The sequence below is a fragment of the Stenella coeruleoalba genome, assembly GCF_951394435.1.
Source record: "Stenella coeruleoalba genome assembly, chromosome: X".
NCBI lineage: Eukaryota > Metazoa > Chordata > Mammalia > Artiodactyla > Delphinidae > Stenella > Stenella coeruleoalba.
In genome coordinates, this window is record NC_137152.1 from 26,916,497 (window position 1) to 26,942,011 (window position 25,515).

Sequence of the window (25,515 nt, forward strand, 5' to 3'; positions counted from 1 at the left end):
ACTTTTATATCTATATATCTATTCCTATCACAACTTTACAAACATTGTCAAAATAAAAAGGATTTTCTGACTAATCCTAATGTTGTATTCTAATATACTAGAAGGAAGATTTCAGGTAACAGTGATAAGAGCAATAGATGAAGAGTTACAGAATCTGGATGGAAATTCTATTTTGTGTGCTCACCTCACCAATCTGCTGTATAATTTTATCTGTATCCCTTAGAGCCTCAAATTTATCATCTGCTATTAAAACAAAATGTGCACATTGGTAGGTAGAGTAACAGGATATTTTTAATGTTTGTTTCATTTATTTGAAGGCTTTTTTGAGAACTCATAGACTGTAAAAAGTTGGAAGGTGTTATTACTATAAGTTTATTATTATTGCTGCTATAACTGTTATTATTATTGCTTTTTTACTGTTACATTTTTCATAAGATGCTTCCACAAAAACAAATGAGGAATTGCACTACAATAAATAATATTCTTATATGGATAAAATCTTTTTCTTTGATTATTGGGAAAGAAGTCTAGGGGTTAAAAATAATGCATCCATTTGGAGAAATACTTCTAAAGATGGACATGATGATTCTTAAATATTTTAAAATAACTTTAGAAATACATGTAATAATAATCACTAATATATATTTAGTGTTTTCCTGGTATGAGGTGCTCTGCTATGTGCCTTACATTTATTGGTCCACTTAGCCCTCCCAACAGCTCTGAATTAGATGACCTTATTGATCCCACTTTACAGACTAAGAAACTACATCCTAGAGAGGTTGAGAAGCTTATGTTTATAGCTACTATGAGTTAGCTACATAGGAGACTGCTTGTCTTGTGAAGAGATGGACATACGTGTGTGTGTGCATGTACATTGTGATTAAATCATACTTTGGTCTAGAAAATATTGTTAACTCAGAAAATGTTCTGTTTCAACTATTTTATTTGGATATAAACTTATTTTGAATCTGAAGCTGCTTTTGCCTCTGTCATGTCTGCAGCTAAAGTCTTATTCAGGCTAATTAAGAATGCTAGGAAGTTTCAAGATGTTTTGAAAGTACTTGAATGTAAAAGAATATTTTGGAGGGGATGTTTCTACATACTATTATGATGATAAGAAAAATTAAATGGTTTTGTTTGTTAAAATTAACCTGTTTTCTGGACATTTCTGTTAGATCTTTGAAAAGAGATATATTCCTTTTAAGATACAGCTAACTGACTTAGAATTTCTTCTTAAAGAACATAGAATAAGTATAATGGGATCTATTTGTCACATACAAGTAGTAATAACAGAATATTTTATAATATTCAAGGAAACTTATTTGACCAATACTTATGAGTACTTAGTTGTTGATATATTAAATGAAAATTTAAATTTGGAGGAAAATAAATCATCAAAGAAAGAAGGTGACAGATCTATGGAAGAGGTGGAGAAAAAAGACAAAAAAAGGCATATAATTTCTTTCAGAATCTTGTAGATGCAGCTCAGTCTTGATTTAGTCACTTAAGGTGGCCCCAAAGACTCCACTCCCTTTCTATTCCAGAGCCAATAAGAAGGTGACTATTACACCTTTCTCCGAATCTCTTGCTTTGTGTCATATAATAAAATATAGTGTATCCTTTGGAATCACCTTAAACATATATTGTTTTCTTTTCTTTTTATTATTCTATTCTATATTTATTCTGTGCTAAACTATAAATTATGAGGGAGTTAAGAAGACCAAAAATTTTCAAATATAAATCGTTTAATATCCACATACTTTTCATTTTTTCTAAACATCTTGTGACTTAGGCAAGCAATGAAAAATTGAGTTTCAGTTTCCTCACTTGTAAAATGAGAAAGTTGAACTAGAACTAAGAAAAGTCCATTTAAACATGCAAAATTTAGAAGCTGCACATTTCTATAGAAATAAAATATCCACCTTAAATCTAGCATATAGTCAAGTAGACACATAATAGTATTAATGAACAGGGAGCAGTCCTTTTTTTGATATTATCTTCTTTTTGACAATATATTTACCTCAATTAATTAATTAATTGTGTTGTTTTATTACTTAGCATGTCAAAAATAATTACATTGTATTAGTTACATCAAGCCATGTATATTTATTGTTAATTTAAATAGGAATTTGGGTCCCATTGATAGTTACAAGATGGCAGGTATGGTGGGTTGTCAGAGATTCTCTACCATAATTTTAACCACCAAGGTAATCTGCTGACACATTAGATGTGAGTCTTGATCACTATAAATAGAATGGCTATATTTAGAATTTCTGCATCTATATTCAGGAGCAAGCTAAACTGAGCTAGTTCTATATGTTTCTTATATATTATTCTTTTCCATTTTTGAATAATAAGACAAACCCAGCTCCATGGATTTAATGAACTAATATTTCAAGTTTCTATACAGTGGGAAATTTAACCAGCAAATATCTTGAAAATTTGAATACTTGATAATAAAAATACCTTAATCTGGGAATTTTTTCCCCAGGAATTAATTCTAACTTCAATTTTCTGTTTGATTTATTGAAATTTTAACATATTTTAAGTAGCTTTTAATAATGTACTTTCATTTTGGAGGAAATCATTCATTGGGCATTCAGAATTCATTACCCAACAGTTGTGACTTAGAGTCTTTTTTAAAAAAATCACTTTATATATATATATATATATATATATATATATATATATATATATATATATATATATATATATATATATTTACCTAATACAGGGAATGAAAGGGAAAAATTAGAAACATTTTATTATTATAATGTACCTGCACTACCTGTAAAGTGGTATAGTGTTATTTGAAAGCGGACTTGGATTAATTATAAATGTGTATTGCAAACTCAAGGCAAACACTAAAAAAGTTAAAAAATAAAAGAAGTACAGTTGATATGCTAAGAAAGGAAAAAAAGTAAATCATATAAAATGCTCAATTAGAACCATGAGAGGTCACCTCATACCTGTTAGAATGGGTATTATCAAAAAGACAAGAGATAATAAGTGTTGGTGAGGATATGGAGAAAAAGGAACTCTTAGGCACTGTTGGTGGGAATGTGAAGTGGTACAGCCACTATGGAAAATAGTATGTTGGTTCCTCAAAAATCTAAAAATTGAACTACCATATGATCAGCAATCTCACTTACAGGTATTTATCCAAAGGAAATGAAATCACTAATTTGAAAAGATATCTGTACCCCAGGTTCATTGCAGCATTATTTACAATAGCCAAGACACAGAAACAACCTAAGTGTCCATCAACAGACAAATGGGTAAAGAAGATGTGATATATATATATACACACACACACACACACACACACACACACGAATATTATTCAGTCATAAAAAAGGATATCCTGACATTTGTGACAACATGGATGAATCTTGAAGACCTCATACTAAGCAAAATAAGCCAGATACAGAAGGACAAAAAAATACTACATGAGGAACTTATATGAGGAATCTAAAATAGTCAAACTCATGGAAGCAGAGAGTAGAATGGTGGTTGCCAGGGCCTGGGAGAGGGAAAAATGGGGAGGTATTAATCAAAGAGTACAAAGTTTGCTACACAAGATGAGTAAGTCCTATGGAACTTATTCTGTGTACAGCATAGTGCCTGTAGTTAACAATATTGTATTGTACACTTAAAAATCTGCTAGAGGGTAGAACTTACGTTTTCTTATCACACACAAAAATAATTACAAATAAAGAGGGCTGGAGAAAACTTAGAGGTGTTGGATATGTTTATGGCATAGACTGTAATGACGATTGCATGGATCAAGTTGTATACATCGAATGTCCAAGTTTTTGCATATCACACTTCAATAAGTGATTCTAAGAAAAAGACATGGAATGTTGTGATTTTGACACAAATCCTTTTAAGTTCTAACCGTCTCTTTCCTAGTGATCATGCATGCCTTCCAGGGCTGTCTTTGCAGTTCTCCTTGACTAATAGTTTAGATAACAGGATACAGCTTGTCTCACCCAATTTGATTCTGTGTCATTTGGTTATTTTTGCTTGTTCAATTTGCTTGTTCAATTACAGCCATTGTCTTGCATTATATTCTAGAATTCATCAAAAAGCACCTTGATAACTGAAAAATTTTTCATGAAGCACAAGTGAGATGAAAAAAGGATAATAGAAACACATGAATTCAGAATGTAAATAGAGCTACCACATGAATACAAAGGATAAATCTGCATGTGATTAAAGAAGAGCATCTGTGCCTCTGATGATTTTACAGAGGGAGCTAGAAAAGAAAAATGTGATAGGGAATATAGCAATAAATATCTGAAAGCCAGGTTTAATTAGATTGTTGACTAATTTCTTCCACGTATTGTCTGTTATAAAGTTTTGTCAAATAGTGGCACAATTCCATCGTAAAGTTAGATATTTTCAAACAAAGAATAGGGATCCTTCCGGTAAATCAACGAAATTTCCTCAGAACCAGTATTAAATTATGCTTTATAGAATTAAATTGATGCATTTTGTTGCTGAACATAGGGAGATGAGACAAAAACTCTAACAGGGAAGAGCTAAATCGGACTCCACGTTGGATCTGTTTCTTTGACTTTAACCTTTACTTTACATTGCTTTGGTTATTCTAATCATACATAATGGCCTGCCTCAGGGAACCCTGCCCCTCTGCTGTTCAGCTCACAGGGAGACAATCTGACCTCGCCCACCTGTGGATGGCTGCAAGAAAGAAGAAAGTAACACATCCCCTCACCGAGGCTGGCCATTCCAGGGGATACTTGCAAAACTTATGGCCTTTTTACTTTACTTCCTCATCTCCTCCCCATCTCTGTGCTATTAAAGAAACTAGCATCCAGACCCTGATAAGATGGTTTCTCAGAGACACTAGTCTGCCATCTTCTCTGTCTGCTGGCTTTCCGAATAAAGTCGTATTCCCTGCATCAACAACACCTCGTCTTCGATTCATTAGCCTGTCGAGAGGCAAGCAGAGCGAGCTTGGACTCGGTAACAAAACTACAGAGGCATACTGAGGTTTATAAAAATGCAGCAAAAATGAAATGAAGCAAAATAAAATAAAAGTAACACATGGGCCTCATATTGCAATATCAATTCCAAAATATAATTCTGAAGAAGATGAAATTGGTGAAAGCATTTTCTTAAATGTCTCTGTAAGATGTTCCACAATACTATTGACATACAATGTGGAAGAACAACTATTCACATATGATACCAGTCATTTCTGTCACGAAGTTAAAAATGAACGCACGATACAGAGAAGAGACTTCGGGATAAGTACGATAGAGCATGAACCATGAGGCTAGAAAGGAAGAGAGTGTTTATGTGAATAAGGGAGGTTGCAATTGAAACCTTATCCACAGGAAAATGTTGGCAATTAGTTTTCTCTATTTGGTGTTAATGAAATGGTGAAATTGAGAATACTGAGTTACATATTTTCATTTGCTCTTTGAAGATATAGGTTACAAATTCCAAATACTTAACGGACATAACTGTTATTTATCGGTATGTCATTCATTCACAACTGAGGTTATAAATGTTGATATCTAGCCTACATGCTACCTGCTAAGTCAATAAACATATTTAAAGCTGTGCCTGACTAGAGGAACAGATGAATATTTCTTTGCACAAAGATACCATCAGGTAAAACCAGGTACAATAGACCTTTGAGCAACACTGACCCTCTGCACAATGGAAAATCTGCATGTTACTTTACAGTCAGCCCTTTATATCTATGGCTCCATATCTGCAGATTTAATCAACTGTGGATCCCGCAGTACTGCAGTATGTATTCATTGAAAAAAATCCACATATAAATGGACACATCAGTTCAAACTTGTGTTGTTCAAGGGTCAACTGTAAATACAGGATTATGGCAATTCTGAGAGGACTGAGGCACATTAAAAAAAATTATATAAGGGTTTTGTACAGGTTAATAAAGTTCTGGTAACAGAATCTGAAGAAACTTTGAATAACACTGAAAATTATTCTTATCTTTGCCACTCTATCCCTATTTTATCTATCCCGCTCTATTTTACCTTCTGCTATTGAGCTTGTCATCACAGCTTAGCATCTGATGGAATCTGGATAGTAGATTTCCATGAGAAGCCTCCACAGAATTCTTCACTTCATGTTTCATTTGAATATCCAGAACTATCTTCCAGAACCACCAATTTTGTTAACCCATAATTGTGAGAGAGTATTTTCTCATGCTTAGTAGAAATAGAGTATGGAAACATAAACATTGAATATGTAGAGTGATCTACAAGCTCAATGTATCCACCACCTAGGTAAATAAATATGTTCTGAGACTCTAACAATATCATTCCTCCCACTGATATGAAGCCATTATTATTATTATCACTATTTTTATAATAATGCTTTTCCCTAATATTTAAAATTATATTGAATCTTGTTTTAATTACCAAAATTGACAATCTCTGTGGTTGTTGAATGCATATTAAGTGACCTACGGTTATACAATTTGGTAACCACACAGAATGCACAACAATTGAAAAGTGGAGTGTGCTTCACTCAAGGCATAGCTTTCAGGGTCTTATTCACTCCATTCTCAAGTCACAAATGATCATAAGAGATGGGGGCATGGATCATTTCAACTCAGGAATGCCTTCAAGTCTGACATCCTTTCAGTTTTTATTTTTACATAGTCAAGCAACACCCTTGGGGTAATGAGTAATTATCCATTACTCAATAAACAATCTTGAAAATGAGGTATGGTTGCTGGGCCCAGTACACAATCTTCAACTGGGTTCTCAACTTAGATCTGGCATACTCGTATAAGTTCCTGGAGTTAAAGGTGTAAAGAGATTCCAACTAAATGCCAAGCCCTCAGGCATTCCCAAGTCTAAAAGAAAGGTCACAAACTGGCAATTAATCATTTCCTCTGGCCAGAATGAGACTATTCAAGATAATACTGTAAAATCAAGCCAGCTACTTAAATAGTCTAAGTAAAAGTAGAGATTTTTTTGACAATGCAAAGATTCAAATTATCATCTTTTTTCTTTGTGTAGGGGAGGAAAACTTTTCCCCTTCTTTCCTTCTAGGCTCTTTGGCTGGCCTGATAGTTGAATTGACATAAAACACATTAAAAGGAGAAAAACAAATTAAATTTCGTATGTATGGGAGCACCCAAAATATAAAGTTCCCTGTCAGGCACTTGAGGTTTATATGCCACCCTGAGCTAAGGAGAAGAGGGCAGGCAAGGATCTGGAACTTCAAAGGGAAGAAAGCAATCCACAGGAAGATGGGAACAGCAAATGTTTGCCCTGTCATGAGGTTAAATCCTTCTAAAGTAAAAAGTTTCATCTGGTAATAGCTCTCTTTCTGGTATAAGCTCCTTTTCTAAAGTCTACTTAGGCAGTTAAGGGAGAGGTAAAAAGCTCTTCTTAAGTCTGTTGGGCCTTGATTGCCTTCAGCTCAAAATAATCCACATGCCAAAGTGGCACATTCTAGGGCAGCCTGCCCTGAACCCCATCAGTTGCCTGTTCACAAAACAGATCTGAATTAACTGAACATAAACAAACCTATAATAAGCAAAGAGATTAACTCAGCATTCAAATAATTTCAAACAAAAAAAAACCCAGGACCAGAGAGATGGCTTTTCTAGTCAAACATTTAAAGAAGAACTAACATCAATCCTTCTCAAATTCTCCCTAAAAATAGTGGAGTGATTACTTCTAACTCATTTTATGACACTAGTACTATCCTGGTACAAAAGCTAGACAAAGACATCATTAAAAACAAACAAAAAACTACAAACCAATGTCCCCTAAGAATATGATGAAAAAATCCTCAACATAATACTGGCAAACTGAATCCAGCAGCATACTGAAAGGATTATACACCATGACCAAGCAGGATTTATCCCTGGAATACAAGGGTGAGTTAACATATGAAAATAAATTTAATACACCGTATTAATAAAATGAAAGAAAAAAGATCATTTCAATTGCTGCAGAAGAAACATTTGACAAAGTGTGACACCCTTTATTGATAAGAAAACACTCAATAAAATAGGAATAGAAGGCAACATCCTTAAATCAGTAAAAGGCATCTCTGAAAAACCCACAGCTAACAACATATTAAATTGAGAAAGATGGAAAGTTCCCTCCCTAGTATCAGGATCAAAATAAGGATGTCCATTTTGTTATTTCTAGTCAACATTGCACTGGAAGTTTTAGGCAGGTAAATGAAGTAATCAAAAGAAAGTCATTAGCAAATTGGAAAGTAAAAAAATTTCTATATGCAAGTGACATGATATCATATAGAGGAAATCCTAAAGTTTACTAAGAAACTGTCAGAGATAATAGATAAATTCAGCATAGTTGCAGTACATAAGATCAACATACAAAAATAAGTTTTATTTCTACAGTAGTTAACAATCTGAAATGAAATGAAGAAAACTATTTCATTTACAATAACAGCACGGAATACTTAGGAATACATTTACAATGAATGTGCACAACTGGTACACTGAAAACTACCAAACACTGTTGAAATAAATGAAAGAACTAAATGAAAAGAAAGACATTCCACATTCATCGATTAATATTGTTAAAATGGTAATACACTCCAAAACTGATCTGTAGCTTCTATGCAATCTGTACCAAAAATCCCACTGCCTTTTTGTCAGAAATGGACAAGCTGATCTTAAAATTTATGTGGAATTACCAGGGACCCCAAATAACTAAAATAATCTTTAAAAGAAGAATGCTGTTAGATGACATATACTTCTCAATTTTAAAACTTACTACAAGGCTACAATAATCAAAACAGTGTGGTATTGGCATAAGGTAAACATATAGATCAAAAGAATTGGGAGCCCACAAATAAAGCCATACATCTATGGTTGACTGATTTTCCACAAGAGTGACAAGACAATTTAATGGGGAAAGAATAGTCTTTTTAATGAAATGTTGTTGAGACAACCAATATTCACATGGAAAAGAATGAAGTTGGACCCTTACCTCATACCGTATACAAAAATTAACTCAAGATGGATAAAGGTAATAGCTAAAACTATAAAACTCTTAGAAAAAATAGGAGTTAATATTCAAGACAATGGATGTGACAATGGATTCTTAGATATGACACTAAAAGCACAAGTGACTAAAGAAAACTAGGTAAAAATGGATCTGCTGATTTAATCAAAATCATACATTTTTGTACATTAAGGGATACTACTATCAAGAGAGTGAAAAAACAACCCATGGAATGTGAGAAAATATTTGCAAATCATATATTTGATAATGATCTAGTATCCAGAATATAATAAATATTCTTCCAATTCAACAACAAAAGCCAGTCACAGAAAGACAAATATTGCTTGGTTCCACTTATATGAGGTACATAAAATTGTCAAATTCATAAAAGCAGAGATTAGAACCATGATTACCAGGAACGGGGGGATGAGGGGGAAATGGGGAGTTGTTTTTTTCAATTTGTATGAAATTTCAGTTATGCAAGATAAATTTTTCTCGAAATCTGCTCTATGGCATAGTGCAGTAGTCAACAGTACTGTACTGTGCACTTAAAAATTTGTTAAGAGGGTAGATTTCATGTTAACTATTCTTATGATAAAAAAATTCGAAGGGACACAAGGAAACTTTTGGAGGTGATATATATGTCTATTACCTTGATTGTGGTGATAGTTTCACAGGTGTATGCATACATCCAAACTCATAAAATTGTATACATTAAATATGTGCAGTTTTTTGTATATTAGTTATACCTCAATTTTTAAAATGACAAAAATGCCAATTAAATTTTATTTAAAAAACAAGACAAACAAATAGAGTCACAGATGTAGAAAACAAACTTATGGTTACCAGGGAGAAAGCAGGGGGTGGGGGGAAGGACAAATTGGGAGACTGGAATTGACACATACACACTACTATATATAAAAGAGATAACTAATAAGGACCTACTGTATAGCACAGAGAACTTTTCTCAATACTCTGTAATGACCTATATGGGAAAAGAATCTAAAAAGGAGTGGATATGTGTATATGTATAACTGATTCACTTTGCTGTACAGCAGAAACTAACACAACATTGTAAATCAACTATATTCCAATAAAAATTTCAAAAAAAAAGAGAAAAATGCTAATTAAACATGGGCAAAGGACTTAAATAAACATTTCTCCAAAGAAGATACACAAATTGCCCAAAAACACATAAAAAGATGCTCAACAATATTTGCCATTGAGGAAAAGCAGGTAATCAAAACCACAATGAGATCCTATTCCACACCCATTAGGGTGGCTACAATAATTAAAAACATAAAATGAAAATAACAGGTGCTGGTGAGGATGTAGAGAAATTGGAACACTAATGCATTGCTGCTGGTGGGAATGTAAAATGGTGAAGTGCTCTGCAAATTTTGAAATTCCCTCAAGAGGTTAACCAGAGAATTACCATATGACTCAGAAACTCTACTTCTAGGTATATACCCCAAAACAGGAGCTCAAACAAAAATGTTCATAGCAGCATTATGAATAATAACCAAAAAGTAGAAACAACTCAACTGATAAATGAATAAACAAAATGTGGTATATTCCCACAGTGGAATATTATCCAACCATAACAAGGAATGAAGTACTGATACATGGTACAACATGGATCAGTCTTAGAAATACTGTGCTAAGTGAAAGAATCCAGAAGACCAAAGGACACATAACTTATGATTCTGTTTATATGAAATGTCCATAAGGGGCAAATTCACAGATGTAGAATACAGATTAGTGGTCACAAGTAGCTGAGGGGAGGGGAGGAATAGTGAGTGACTGTTTAATGAGTATGGGTTGTCTTTCTGGGGTGATGAAAATATTCTTGAATTGGAAGGTGATGATGGTTACACAACATTTTGAATGTATTAAAAGCCACTGAATTGTGTACTTTAAAATTGTTAAAATAGTGAATTGTAGGTAAGTTTTAGCTCAGTTAAAATAAATTATCAAAAATTTCAAAGAACAATTTTACATCTCCTGGGTGTCCCTCCTTTAAAAAAATACTATGAGGATAACAAACATTAAACAAGTCAATATTATTTGGCAAGGTATTGCACCAGCACAGTATCTCTGATGAGAAAGTAATGGAGTAAAATTTGATGTGTTATGGGCAGACAGGCAAATTTGGAAGGTGGCATTGCCATGGTGAAATTATGGTTTATCTTTGTTGAGAATATCTACAAATGGCAGGAAATAAAGAATAATATTACAAACAAGTTTAGCTGTAAAAAAAAAAAAAGTTGACAGTTAAAACGTGGATTTATATATAAAGGGGTTAACAGATATAAAATTAGGATAATTATTATCTTTACTGAAGCCATTGATAGCATTCTTGTGAACTTAAAATGTGACTGTCCTCACAAAAATTCATTCATCACAGATTTTGCAGAAAAATAAGTACATGTAATAAGAGATAAATCTGTAGTTTCCCATCTGGAGATCAAGATCAAATAACTCTGACCTTTTCTTTAAAGTCAGAACAAATCTCAGTCAATCTCTCTCTTTCTTCTCTCTTTTTTCCTCTCCCTTGTCAAATACTTTATTTTGACATAGGCCATGTAGTATATATTAGGTAAAATTTGTTCACAGCCAGAACTGTTGCAGTTATATTTTATAATAACAGTTTCAATAGACACGTCATTAAAATATATTTAACTATGTACTGATTAAAGAGCCTGGGTGTGTTGGCTAGATGCCAGTGGAGGTACCATGGACTGCATTACAATATAAAATGATTAGGTAGCTCAGAATTCTTGTTCAGTGGACATTTTAAAATGTTATGGAATGATATTAAAATTGGTTCTTTCTGAACATTTTTCCATGGCCAAAAACCAAATAGTTCCAATGACATAAAGTAAAAAGCCCCAAATCAGGTCTGTGGCCAACACTAGCTGTACCTCTTGCTCATTTTAGAGCAAAATTACTGAAGGTGATTTAGAGCACACAAATGGAGACATTTTTAATAAATTCATCAGAATATTCAGTGTCCAGGTTAAAAAATTAAACCTATGATATATCTTCATGTAAATGGAATGGTTTCTGTTATTGAACTATGCCTCTAGGACTTAGGAGGTGCTGATGTGGGAATTAGTGCAAGGCCAGAACCTAAAATAATTTTAACTCAAAATATGCACCACAGACTTCACGCACAGAATCACTTGAGAATGCTTGTTAAAATGCAATTCTGAGGCTTTACCCAGGACGGTCTAAATTAGACATTCTGGGTTTATCACCTGGTAATCTCCTTTTTAACAAATTTACCATTGTGTTACTAATGTACATTAAACCCTGAGAACCATTTTCCCCCCAGATGTGACAGTATTCTCATTCATTCTCATTCTTTCTTTCTCTCTCTCATGTGCTCTCTCTCTACCCCTCCCCCATTCTCTCTCTCTCTCCCTCTCTCTCTCTCAGCGCCCCTTCCTTATCTTCAGTCAGTCACTAATGTTACCACTGGTTTCACTGCTGATAATCTCCCTTAACCTGTGGTCATGTTCCAGATTTCATGGCAGAACAGGAAATTATTATCTTTTCTTTTACAATAATTTTAGGAGAAAGGGTTTTGATGTTTTTTAAAATAAGGTATACAGTGGTACTCTTATTAAATGAACTGAGACCACATAGTACTGGAGAAGAAAAGTGGATGCATATTCAATTTCAAATAACCTCAAAACATCAGGGGCTTTCAAAATCTTTCATCTCAGTCTCTCACTGTAGAAAATTAATTTTTAGAAAAGAATTTATGAACAGGCTAACTCTGACTGGTGAAGAGAAGGAATAAATCACTGTGATTTTTTTTTTTTAGGACTAGAATATATTTTTGCTTAGAAACAGCCAGGATTAAAACTGTGTGCCAGGGCTTCCCTCGTGGCGCAGTGGTTGAGAGTCCGCCTGCCGATGCAGGGGACACGGGTTCGTGCCGCGGTCCGGGAAGATCCCACATGCTGCCGAGTGGCTGGGCCCGTGAGCCATGGCTGCTGAGCCTGCGCATCCGGAGCCTATGCTCCACAACAGGAGAGGCCACAACAGTGAGCGGTCCATGTACGGCAAAAACAAAACAAAACAAACCAAAAAAAAAAACTGTGTGCCAAGATATCATTGCTTAGAAGGACAGATTTTAATGATTGAAAACTCAGGAACTCTTGATCACAAGTGCATTCTAAAGAACAAAGCACGATCCACATTTAACAAACCTACTTTTGCTACATGATTCTCTCACCATCTCTCACTTGCCTTAAACATGCAATGGTATAATTGCTTTAGATGAGCTTTTGGTTTGGCAGGCCAAGTGACACACTTTATGGCCCTATGCCTTCTAATTTTTGCCTCTAACTCTTCCTTCTGACAAAAAGCCTTTCATTTTCCTTTTGAAGTACAGGGTATTCATCATCCGTTCTCCTAGTACACTTTTAGTATCTTCAATTTCAATATAATAAAATCTTCCATATGTGAGGAACTATATGCAAGGTCCTCCAGAGTCTAGAAAAATGAGTAAGTTTGTCTCTGTCCCCAAACACCCCTATCAGAAAAATAAAAACCCAGGATAAAGTATTTACCTGGGAAATATACAGAAAACACAATGACTGCTGAAAGTGTAGAAACAAGGAACTATAGGATTAAAGGAGAGACGCCTGGATGTGGAAATATCTGGAAGGAGCCTCAATGGCATCTTGACATGCGGGGATTACATGGAAATCACTTGAGGTAGAAAAATAAGTATAAGCAAAGAGCAGGTGGTAAATGAAGTTGCATCACATTTAACTGGCAGCTTAGAATACAGATTGATTCAATCATTTCACAAATATGGGAAGTAGTGAGAGAGATTTTAAAGATCAGTTAAGACTACATTATGGAGACTGCTAAAGAGATTTTTTTCACTAACTCATTAGGAAGGTACAGGATCAGAGTCATATTATAGGTTAACTACTCCACTGGCAGTAAGAAGGAGCATTTGGATGGGGCTTGTAGCAATCAGCTCAACAACTATTACATAAGTGAGCATATTGATAGAGGGCTCATGGTGGAACTAGAGACAGGAAAGAGAAAACAAATATGGACCTGGTTGTTAAGTCCAGATCTATGGAACATCACCACTGTTGGAAGGCAGAATATGAAGGAGAGTCAAAGATTTGCTTGAGCTATCTGGAGTAAGTCACTGGAAGGAGTGAAAGGAAGGAACTGACTTGGGGCTGAAGATGATGAGCTCCATTTGGACTATGTTGAATTGGAGCTAGAGCCATGCAGCAACAGTTTGAAAGGTGGGACTGAGGTTGAAGTTACTGGGATGGGTTTGGGAGTCATTTGATAAACGCCAAGGAAAGATTCTAGGATGAATATAGAGTGAGAATGGAAAAGCTGGAGAGGATAATTCCATGAAGGAGCAAGAAAGAAAAGACAGAGTGGTAGAAGGAGGAAGGGAAGGGAAGAGTAGTCTCATAGGACACAAGAGATAATGTGTCAAAAAAGAAGAGTACAGGCTGAGGAAGGTGACTATTAAAAACAAAAACAGCTGCATCAAAAATCCTGATCTTAGATTTATTTTGAATAACACTTCAAATTGTAGAGATAGATTAAAAAAATAATAATATATGGTCTCCACTGTTTGCAATTCAATCAGGGACTTAACTGTACACAGGAAACAGAGATAAGTGGTCGCTCAGGGCTGTTTATTTGTTAAGTCTCTAAAGCAAGTGGTAGAAATGATAAACACTGAAGAAATCTAAAGATTGGAGATGATCAGTATGGATAAGAAAGTTGAGAGGATGTCTCTTGAAGAGAAGGGTTGAGAAGTACATCTAAAAAAAAGAAAAGATAGTTTGGAATGTCAAAGAATAACTCATAGACCTACAGTTATTTTAAGCAAACTGTTTACTTCTAAATAAAGAAAACCAACTGTTAAAATATCAGCATTGAAAAGTCATGGGAGATGAATGAGCTGGAGACTGTGATAGAACCAGTGTTCCAGCTGGCAGCTGAACTGAGAACCAATTGAAATATCTTAGTCCTGAGCCTTCCGTGGACTTGCCCAAGAGCACAAGGTACCAGGCAGTCAAATCCATTTTGGATAAATTTTCTTTCCTAACTACAGATGGTTGCTGGGAACCATGTTAAGAAACAAATAAATAAGAAAAAAAACACTAAAAACCTAGTCTATGTTTCAAAATTCATAACATGTGGTGATTTGTTTTAACTGTGGCAAAAGTCAAAACATACGTTCTATTTAATAAAGAGACCACTGCTAATGTGAGTAAGGGGCCTTTGTTTTTTTGTTGTTGCTGTTAGTTTCTACTTCATAACAAAGTTAATCAGCCATACATATATATATATCCCCATATCTACTCACTCTTGCATAAATTTCTGGTTATTTTAGCCACCAAATGTGTGGTACTTGTCTTGGCAGTCCTAGAAGCTAATACACCTAGGGAGGAAGTTACACGGAGTCTTAGGATGAGGCCTTCCAGCCCTGCCTGAGGTACACTGGGGTGAGAGCAGGGGCTGGCATTCAGGGACCCTCTGTTCTAGAGTGAGTCACTCTTAGTTCACATTCAAGATCATCATATTAACTATTAACTAGGCTTGTGTCCCCTCCTCTCTGCTGCTGTGAAGTTGACACTTCAAACCAAAGCAGTTAACTTCCATAGGGCCCCAGGAAAAGAAAGTGAGGGGTGTGTCAGCCACCACCCCTACCATGGGATACCTAGTACTGACTATTCTGTTGTTCCCTCTCTGTCCTTGTCCTGGGATACTTGGTTCCTAATTATTGAAGAAGCATCCTCACCTTGGCTCCTGGGACTACTCCATTTGGTGACCAATGGCTACACCATCATCCCCTTAGACCTGATATAAAGAAGTGAATAGGACGCTTAGCCTGACAGTCTGGCCCAGGGTCTTCAAGGGCTGACCACAGAAATTATAAAGGCACAACAATCCTAATAGGCCCTCAAAGAAGAGCTTAAAAAACTACAACAAAAACTGAGGAGGCTTCCCTGGTGGCGCAGTGGTTGAGAGTCCGCCTGCTGATGCAGGGGACGCAGGTTCGTGCCCTGGTCCGGGAAGATCCCACATGCCGCGGAGCGGCTGGGCCCGTGAGCCATGGCCGCTGGGCCTGTGCGCCCAGAGCCTGTGCTCCGCAACAGGAGAGGCCGCGATAGTGAGAGGCCCGCGTACCGCAAAAAAAAAAAAAAAAAAAAAAATCTGAGGGAACTGAACGGACGGACTTGTAGACAAATCCACACTTAGAGTCAGGGATTTAAACACCTTTCCCTAAGGGATCAACAGTAACAGTAGAAAAGAACTCATCAAGGATTTAGAGGATATAAATATAGTATAAAGGATATAGAACTGAACAGCATCATAATCTAACAGGATACAATTAGTGTTTATAGAACACGACCCAACACAACAGAACACACATTGTTTTCAAGCACACATAGAATATTCACAAGCTAGACCCTATGTAATAAAAAAACCTTAACAAAGGTAAAAGAATGAAATCACACAGAGTGTGATTGGACTCTGAATGTAATGGACTGAAACTAGAAATCAATAACAGAAACTCAACAGGGAACTCTTCAAATTATCGAAAATTAACTAACATAACCCTAAAGAATATATGGGTCAAAGAGGATTTCTCAAGGTAAATTTAAAAAATATGTTCAAATGAATCAATGAAAATTAAAATGCAATATATCAAAATCTATGGGATGCAAGTAAGGCAGTGATTAGAAGAATTTATAGCACTAATTGCTTATACTAGCATATTAGTTTTCCTTTCCTGCTTTATCAAATACCACTGATTTAGCAGTTTAAAACAACATTAATTATTATTTTATGGTTCTGTAGTTCCAAAGTCTGACATAAGTATTGTGAGGCAAAAATCAATGTGTTGACAGGACTACATTACTTTCTGCAAGTTTTAGGGTCAATGTACCAAAAAGATACTGCAGTGTTCATTGTAGATTCACTAAACTATAGAGCTGAAAAATATGTGAAACAAAACCAGATACAACTGAAAAGAAAAATAGATAAATCTATAATTATGTTTAGAGTTATTAAAGATTAGCTAAGCTATTCCATGGTATTATTGCCTTGCCATCCATTTTGTTTGGCCAAGCAGTCTGCAGAGACCTTAAACTGACACTAGCCCCTCATGCACGTGCATGCTCTAGATAGCATCCCACAGAGTCACAAGCAAATTAAGTTCCTGATATGACTCCTGCAATAGTCCTTGTGATCAACAGTCTCCTCTGCCTCCCAGGGCCACCCCCTTATATGTCCCTTAGATGAGATCCCATGTAACTTACCAAAACTCTACTCCTTTGTTTTGAATTGACCAATCCGGCCTTAGCCTGGGAATCCCAAAGCACTCCACCCACAGACCCTAATAAAGGCATGTGTCCCAGGTTCTGCCTCTGTCTGCACTCTGCCTTGATCTCCCCCATGTGGCCCCTGAAGGCTTGGATGTACTTCCCCCAGGACCTGTGAGTAACGAACCTCTCTATTTCAATTTCTCCTGTGGTCTGTTGTTGGACCACCGCTCACCATTCAGCACCCTTAACTTGTGTTCCTTTTAACATATGTTAATTTAACAAAGATATACCAGGAGTGTTGAACACTCTTCTCTCTCAACAAATGATAAAACAACCAGGTACAAAATCAGCAAGGATATAGAAGAACCAACAACCAATAGAATCTAATAAACATTTATAGAACATTCTACACAAAAAAAGGAGAATGCATATTCTTTTCAAGACATCATGTAACATACACCAAGACAGACCATATCCTAGTTAATGAAACAAACCATAACAAATTGAAAATAATTACAATCATATAGAGTGCACTCTCTAATGATCATGGAGCCAATATTGAAATCAATAACAGAAGGACAACAGGAAAACTCTAAATATTTGGAAACTAAAAAACACTTTTAAATCATCCATGGGTCAGCGAAGTCTCAAAAGAAATGTAAAAATATGCTGAACTGAATTAAAATGAAAATACAATATTTCAAAATTTGTAGGGCACAGCTAAAGCAGTGCTGAGACTGAACTTTATAGCACTAACATAGTAAATTAAATAAGCAGAAAAGTCTCAGTTTAGTAATTTAAACTCACACCACAAGAATCTAGATAAAGAAGAGCAAACTAAACCAGAAGCAAGAGAAGAAAGAAAATGATAAAGAGCAGAACTTAATGAAACTGTAAACAAAAAAAAAAATGGAGACAATCAATGAAACTAAAAGCTTGTGTTTTTTTGGTGTGGTTTTTTTTTTTTTTGGAAGGACCAATAAAATTGACACACCTCTAGTAAGACTGACAGAGAAAAAAAGAGAGAAGACAGAAGTTACCAAAGTCCTAAATGAATAGCAGAATGTCATACAGAAAATGATGATGATGATAATTATTATTACTGACAAAATTCAACACCTATGTATAACAAAATAACTCTTAGGATATAATAGAGGCAAATTCCCTCAACTTGATAATGAACATCTAAACATACCTGAATTTGACATTATACTTAATGTGAAGTATAAGTATAATTTGACATTATACTTAATGGTGAAAGACTGAATGACTTTTCCATAAGATCAGGAACAAGGCAAGAATGTTCACTCTCACCACTGCTATTTAACATAGTACTAGAATGTCTAGCCAGCACAATAAGGTAATAAAAGAAATAAAAGTCTTAAGAATCATATATGAATAGATAATACTCTCCCTCTTTGAAGAAGTCATGACTGTGTATATTTAAGAACCCAAGAAATCTACAAAACAACTCCTAGATCTAGTAAGTGAACACAGCAAGGTTGCAGACTTTAAGATCAATATGCAAAAATCAGTTGTATTTCTATATAGTAGTAATGAACACATGGAAACTATAAATGCAATATCACTGACACTCAAAAAACAACACAACTCTGAAATACCTAAGTATAAATCTAAAAAAATATGTACAGGCATTGTATGCAGAAAAGTATAAAACACTAATGAATGATATAAAAGAATATCTAAATAAATGGAGACATATAATATGTTCATGGATTAAAAGACTCAATATAGTAATAATCTCAATTTTTGTCAAATTGATAAAACAGGTTTAACATAATACCTATAAAAATTTCAGCAAGATTTTTTCCATGTCTAGTTAATCTCATCTAAAAATTTATATGGAAAGCAAAGGAACTAGAATGGCTAAAACAATGTTTTAAAAAGAAGAGTAAAAATGGGAGGAATCTCTTTATCAGATTTCAAGACATTGATTAGCTGTAGTAATCGAGACTGTGATATTGGTGGTTGGGTGGACATACAGACGAATAGATCAGAAAAGAGACCACAGAAATACCCCCATATAAGTATGGAAATTATTTTCAACAAAGTTGCAAAAGCAATTAAATGGAGGAAGGAAAGACTTTACAAAAACTGGTGCTGGAGCAATTGAACATCCACTGGGAAAAAATGCATTTTGACCTAAATCTCAGATCTTATACAAAAATAAATTCAATGTTACAGAAGAGTTAAATATAAAATGTAAAGCTATAAAACTTTTAGAAGAAAATGTAGGAGCAAGCTTTGGGGATCTACTGAAGATTTCAGACATTATACCAAGAACACCATCCATAAAAGAAAAGATTGATAAATTAGACTTCATCAAAATAAAAAGAAATTATTCATGAAAAATCTTTTCAAGAGTATGAAAATACAAGCCGAAGAAAATATTTGCCAAACCAAATATGTACAAAGCATTCATATGTAGAATATCTAAAGCCATCTGAAAAAATTTAAAAAAGGAAACAATTAGAAAATGGACAAAAGACATTATGAAGTAATAAATAAATAAATTATATATATATATATATATATATATATATATGTATATGTATATATTGGTCTCTGCCCCCAGTTCCTGGCACAGAGTTCCTAAAACCCTTATAATTTCCTAAGTGGTAAGAACACCAGGAACATCTCCTGTTCTAATATTTGTCTTTGACTCCATCCCTGACCCAGGACTCCTAAAACTCTTGTGAATTCCTAAGTAATAAGAGCACTAGAAGCATCGTTTGTGCTACTGAGGTGAGTCTGGGGGGCTCCTGGATGGAGGCTGGTCACCAGAAAGACCAAGCCATGATTAGAAGCTTAGAAGTTTCAGCCCCATCCCTCATCCTCCAGAGAGGGGAGAGGGACTGTAAATGGAGTTAACAATTGATCCTGCTTACATGAGGAAGACTTCATAAAATCCTAGTAGTACAGGGTTTGGGGAGCTTCCAGGCTGGAGAACACATCTGCACTGGGAGGGTGATGCACCCCAACTCCATGGGGACAGAAGTGCCTATGCTCAGGACCCTCCCAGGCCTTGCCCTATGTACTGATATTTTTTCATCTGGCTGTTCATCTAGATCTTTTATCAAATCCTTTAATACACCAGTAAGTGTAAGTAAGTGGTTGCTTGAGTTCTGTGAGTCATTCTAGCAAATTAATCAAATCCAAGGAAGGGGTCTTTGGAACCTCTGATCTATAGCCGGTTAGTCAGAAGCACAAGTGATAGCCTGGGCTTGCAACTGGCATCTGGAGTTGCGGGGATGGGCACTCTTGTGGGACTGAGCCCTTAACCTGTGGGATCTGATGCTCTCTCCAGGTAGATAGTGTCCTAGTTAAACTGTAGGATACCTAGCTGGTGTCATCACAGAGAATTGCTTTTTGAGGGGGAAAAAACTTCCAAACGTTTGGTGACCAGAAATGTCAGAAGTATGAGTGTTCTATGTGAGTAGTAAAGGAGACACATAGGAAAGAAACACACAGTAGGAACAAACAGGGTTTTTCCTCACACAAGGAGGTGGAAAACTGAGTTTTTTCTTATAGAGACATGAAGAAAGATTTCACTGAAAAGGGCACAGAGATAGCAAATAAGCACATTAAAAGAAGTTCAACTTCACTAGATTTCAGGGAAATGTGAATTAAGGATGACAATGAGATATCACTACATACTTATCAGAACAGCTTAAAAAAAAAAAGTAAAGCATCAAATGTTGGCAATGATGCAGAGAAACTGGATCATTCATACATTGCTGGTGGAAATAGATGGAAGAAATTTTCACATGTTGAGGTATGAAGTTGTTCAGGTTTATACATGATTTAACCTAAACTTATGATAATTAGAACAGCCTGCTTTGTGGCCTATCAAACATACAATATACATCCTTTTTAACCACTAAAGAAAAGAACGCATTTAAAAATCAAAATGGAGCAACTGTGGTTCGGGTATCCAAAATGGAGCTGAGTGGCCACTGTGGATGTGGTTTCAGACACGTTCCTGCATCATTGAGAACTTGAATTTTCTGGACTGTATCAGACTCAAGGACACCACCAGCCATTCTCAAAACTATATCTGCTGGCAGCTTCCAGCTGCAACTTTGTGGTCTCAGGGTCTCCCCGTGTAACTATGCAACCATTTCAGACCCCAATCCTTGCTTAACAAGCACCGTTACTTCTTGCCAGCTCCAATTATAATTCATGACAAACAACTTATGTAATTTCGTGAGTTTTTGCCTTTATAAGCCTCCCCCATTTGTAGTCCGGTGGAACACAATTTAAGTACTTCTTGAATCATGTCTCCTGGGCTATAGGCCTCAGTTTGGCTCAAATAAAACTCTTTTCTATTCCTACTATATATTGGTTTATTGATTATTTCTGTCAACACAATGTAAAACGGCACAGTGACTCTAAAAAACAGTTGGAAAGTTAAAAAAAAAAAACTAAACATACACTCACCATATGAACTAGAAATTGCACAACTGGATGTTTATCCTAGAAAATGAAATCTTATGTCCACAAAGAAACCTGCACACAATTGTTCATAGCAGCTTTGTTTGTAATAGCTGAAAACGCAAAACAACCAAAATGTCCTGTAGTAGGTAAACGTTTAAAAAAAACTGGGACATTTATGCAACGGAATGAAAAGGGGAAAAAAACCCTATTGATACATGGAACAATTTGGATGGATCTAAAGGCCATACTTGCTGAGTGAAAGAAAAAAATCAGTCTCAAAAGGTCACATACTATATGACCCATTTTCATAGCATTCCCCAAATGATAAAATGATAGCAATGGAGAACAAATTAGTTGCTGCTATGTATTAGGCATGGTTGGGTGAAGGGGGTTGGCACCACTATTAAGGGGTAACACTAGGTAACCGTACTGAATTTTGACTGCAGTGATAGTCACACAAATGTACATGCGTGATAAAAGGACATAGGTCTAAACCAATACATTATACTGAAGTACTACAGTTATGTAAGATAACACCATTGGGGGAAACTGGGTAAAATTTACCTGAGAACTCTACAATCTTTGCAATTTCTTTTGCAATAATATGTAATTATTTCAAAATAAATGGTTACATTCAGTATGATTCTATTTATATAACATGCTTGAGATGACAAAATACAGAGATGGGTAACAGATCAGTTGTTGCCATGAGTTAGTAAAGTAGGAAGGAGTGTGTGACTATAAAGTGATAATATGAGGGAGCTTCTTTGTACCAGTGGATCAGCTCTGTATTTCGAATGTGGTGGGAGTTATATGAATTAGCACATATATAGATATACATACGAACCTAGACATACATTGTAGAATTATACAAAAACACATCCCCAAAACAAGAGTTGCAAGCAAAAACTGGCAAACTGTGTGTATCATTTCTAGTGTAGTTAATTTCATTATACTAATATCAATTTCCTGGTTTGGATAAATGTACTATAGTTACATAAGATGTCACTACTAGGGAAACTGGGTGATTGTATACTACTGAGAGAAGCTGAGAGATGGATTAAGCTTAGTGATTGTAATACTCTGTACTGTTTTTGCAACATCTCTTGAGTCTATTTTTTAATGAATTTTTTAAAAAAGCTATGAATAATGTGAAAAGTCATAGTCCAAGAAAAACTATTTTTAATGAATATAACTAAAAATGGCTTGATGGCCAAAGTATACAAAGATCTAAAAATCAATTCAGAAAAAGACAAACAATCCCATAGCAAAAAATAGGCTAAAGACATGGTCAGTTACCAAAGAAGAAACCCCAATGGCAAGTCTGATAATAATAGGTATTGGTAAAGAATATTGTTGATGGTGAGTAAACTGATACAAACATTTGCCAATAACATGTTCATTTGAATATGCAAATTCCTATGACATATTAAATTCGCTTTGGGGTATGTATACCAATTATGGCATATGTGCACATAGAGAATGTATCAGAATGTTCCTAGCAGCACTCTTTGTGATACTAAAAAACTTGGAAACAAAGTAAGTATCCTTTATATGGAGAATGTGCTACAATTATATAATGGGATATTAAATACAGAGAAAATTAATTAATTGGAGCACCCACAGTCAACATGGATGATGGCTGTAACATAATATCAATGGAGAAGTCAAACCCCAGAAAAATAGAGTATAGAAACGTTCAAATACTATGTATAATTTATGGACATTTTCACATATAGTAAAAGTATAAAAATACAATGGGAATATTTAACACAAAATCCAAGAAAATACTTTCCTTTGACAAGGTGGCCAGGGGACAGGGTATTATTGGGGAGAGGTACAGTGGGTGCTTAAATAATATTGGCAATGTTTTCTTAATTTTAGTGTTGGTTACACAGGTGCTTATTAAATTATTCTGTATATGTATTTGTGTCTTAAATATTTCATAAGTTGCAACAAAAGAGCAAATTCATAAAAATGCAAAATGTATACAATTAAACTAATAAAAATCAAATAAATTAAAAAATAAAGTATGCATAAGAATCCCAGAGAATAGTCATATTTATATAAATATGAGCAAAATATATATTCCTTCCAGGATCAATAAATCCCAAATGATGTACCAATGGATGTTAAACATGACAAATACTCTTCTTAAATAATACAAGCAGTGTCAGTACCAGAAGAGTTGACAAATTTCATAAGCACTTATGACCTTTAACCAGTTGTAACTTTTAGAATTTTTTGCATTCAATTATTTTTACCAGTTCAAAAAGACAGAATGGGGGAAAAAAAGTACTTTTCCTAGTTGTCTCTTTGGTCTTTATATATTAGGCTCTATTTATTTCTAAACTGTAATCTTTATTACTTATAGTAGATCAAATGCAGAAATTATTGGATTGGGTCAAGCTTATTTAAATTATATTTGAAATACCCAGGATCCAATTGAAATGATCTTCTTGGTTTGTGTCTTTAAACTGTGGTTGTTTTCTTCAGTAAATGCTCCCTGCTAAAGGGTATATATATGATCAAATCTGAATATTCATGGTTGGAAGTATATCCATTCTGAGTTAAATATGAGGGGAAAAAAATGTTCACCTGCTTCCTTATTATCAATCAATTCTGAAGAAAACTCCTTGGAAAAAAGAAAAAGAACATCAATTTCCCAGGTACTTTAGTAGTTCTGCTTCCTTATGTGTTGATTGATAAAACATAACTTTTTTTTTTTTTGGCCACACCATGTGGCATGCTGGATCTTGGTTCCCCGACCAGGGATCAAACCCATGCCCCCTGCAGTAGAAGAGGGGAGTCTTAACCACTGGACCGCCAGGGAAGTCCCAAAACATACCTTTTGTAACAGAAGTTAACTTGTTTGTAACCACAGAACTATTTGTCATGCTGTCAAGGCTTTGAAAACCTGAGATGTACTCTTCCTCCTTCAATTAGGATTAAAAAGGAGAAGAGTGTTAAGGTTTCCAAAAAGCAAAACTCCATAAACCTAGTAGTCTATTCCAGTATTTAAAAGATCTCGTTATGAAGAAATTATTCTTGATAACCACACCAGCTCTCTGATGTGTCAGAGCATTCTTTTCCAAGTGAATAAATATTGATCATTTTTCTCTGATTATAAATGTGATAAATGCACACTGTTGAAAATTTGAAATTTGCAGCAAAGTATAAAAAAGAATGAAAACTCCCATCAGATAAACATAGTAGTACTAACGTTGGTTAATTTCTTTCTGGTCCTTTTATATGTACATTTGTGTTTATTACACATACGTATATGCATATACACACATGACAACATGTTATATATACACATTAATATCTATTATTTAACATTTACTGCATACTGAACATTAAGAACATGCACTTTATGTACATTTGCATATTTAACCCTCATTATAAGCATATTTGCATCCACATGTTTAAAAGAAAACTGAAGCACAGAAACATTTAAAAAATTGCCTGGTATCACATAGCTCTTAAGTTACTAAGTGCTGGAGTAGAGGTTCCGACTGGCACTCTTATTAGCCTGCTTGCCATACAGTAGACATATAACTACAATATAAATACACACATTTACAGACACACACGCGAATATATCACAAAAGCCTTGGCATTAATTAACAAACCGTTGATTTGACTATCTGTAGGAAGTCCTAAAGGTCCGTGGTCCCTGACAAGTAATTTATGGAAACAAAACTTACTCATATTCT

The 25,515-nt window shown here is 34.9% G+C and overlaps 1 protein-coding gene across 1 annotated transcript in view; it reads right to left on the reverse strand.

The window, feature by feature from the left end:
• The window catches only part of CFAP47 (cilia and flagella associated protein 47), a 281,902-nt gene extending 257,165 nt beyond the window's left edge, over positions 1-24,737 (reverse strand). Inside the window, 1 exon segment of the mRNA XM_079910450.1 lies at positions 24,645-24,737. The gene's annotated coding sequence lies outside the window, so the exon portion shown is untranslated.
• Positions 24,738-25,515: the final 778 nt, after the last annotated feature.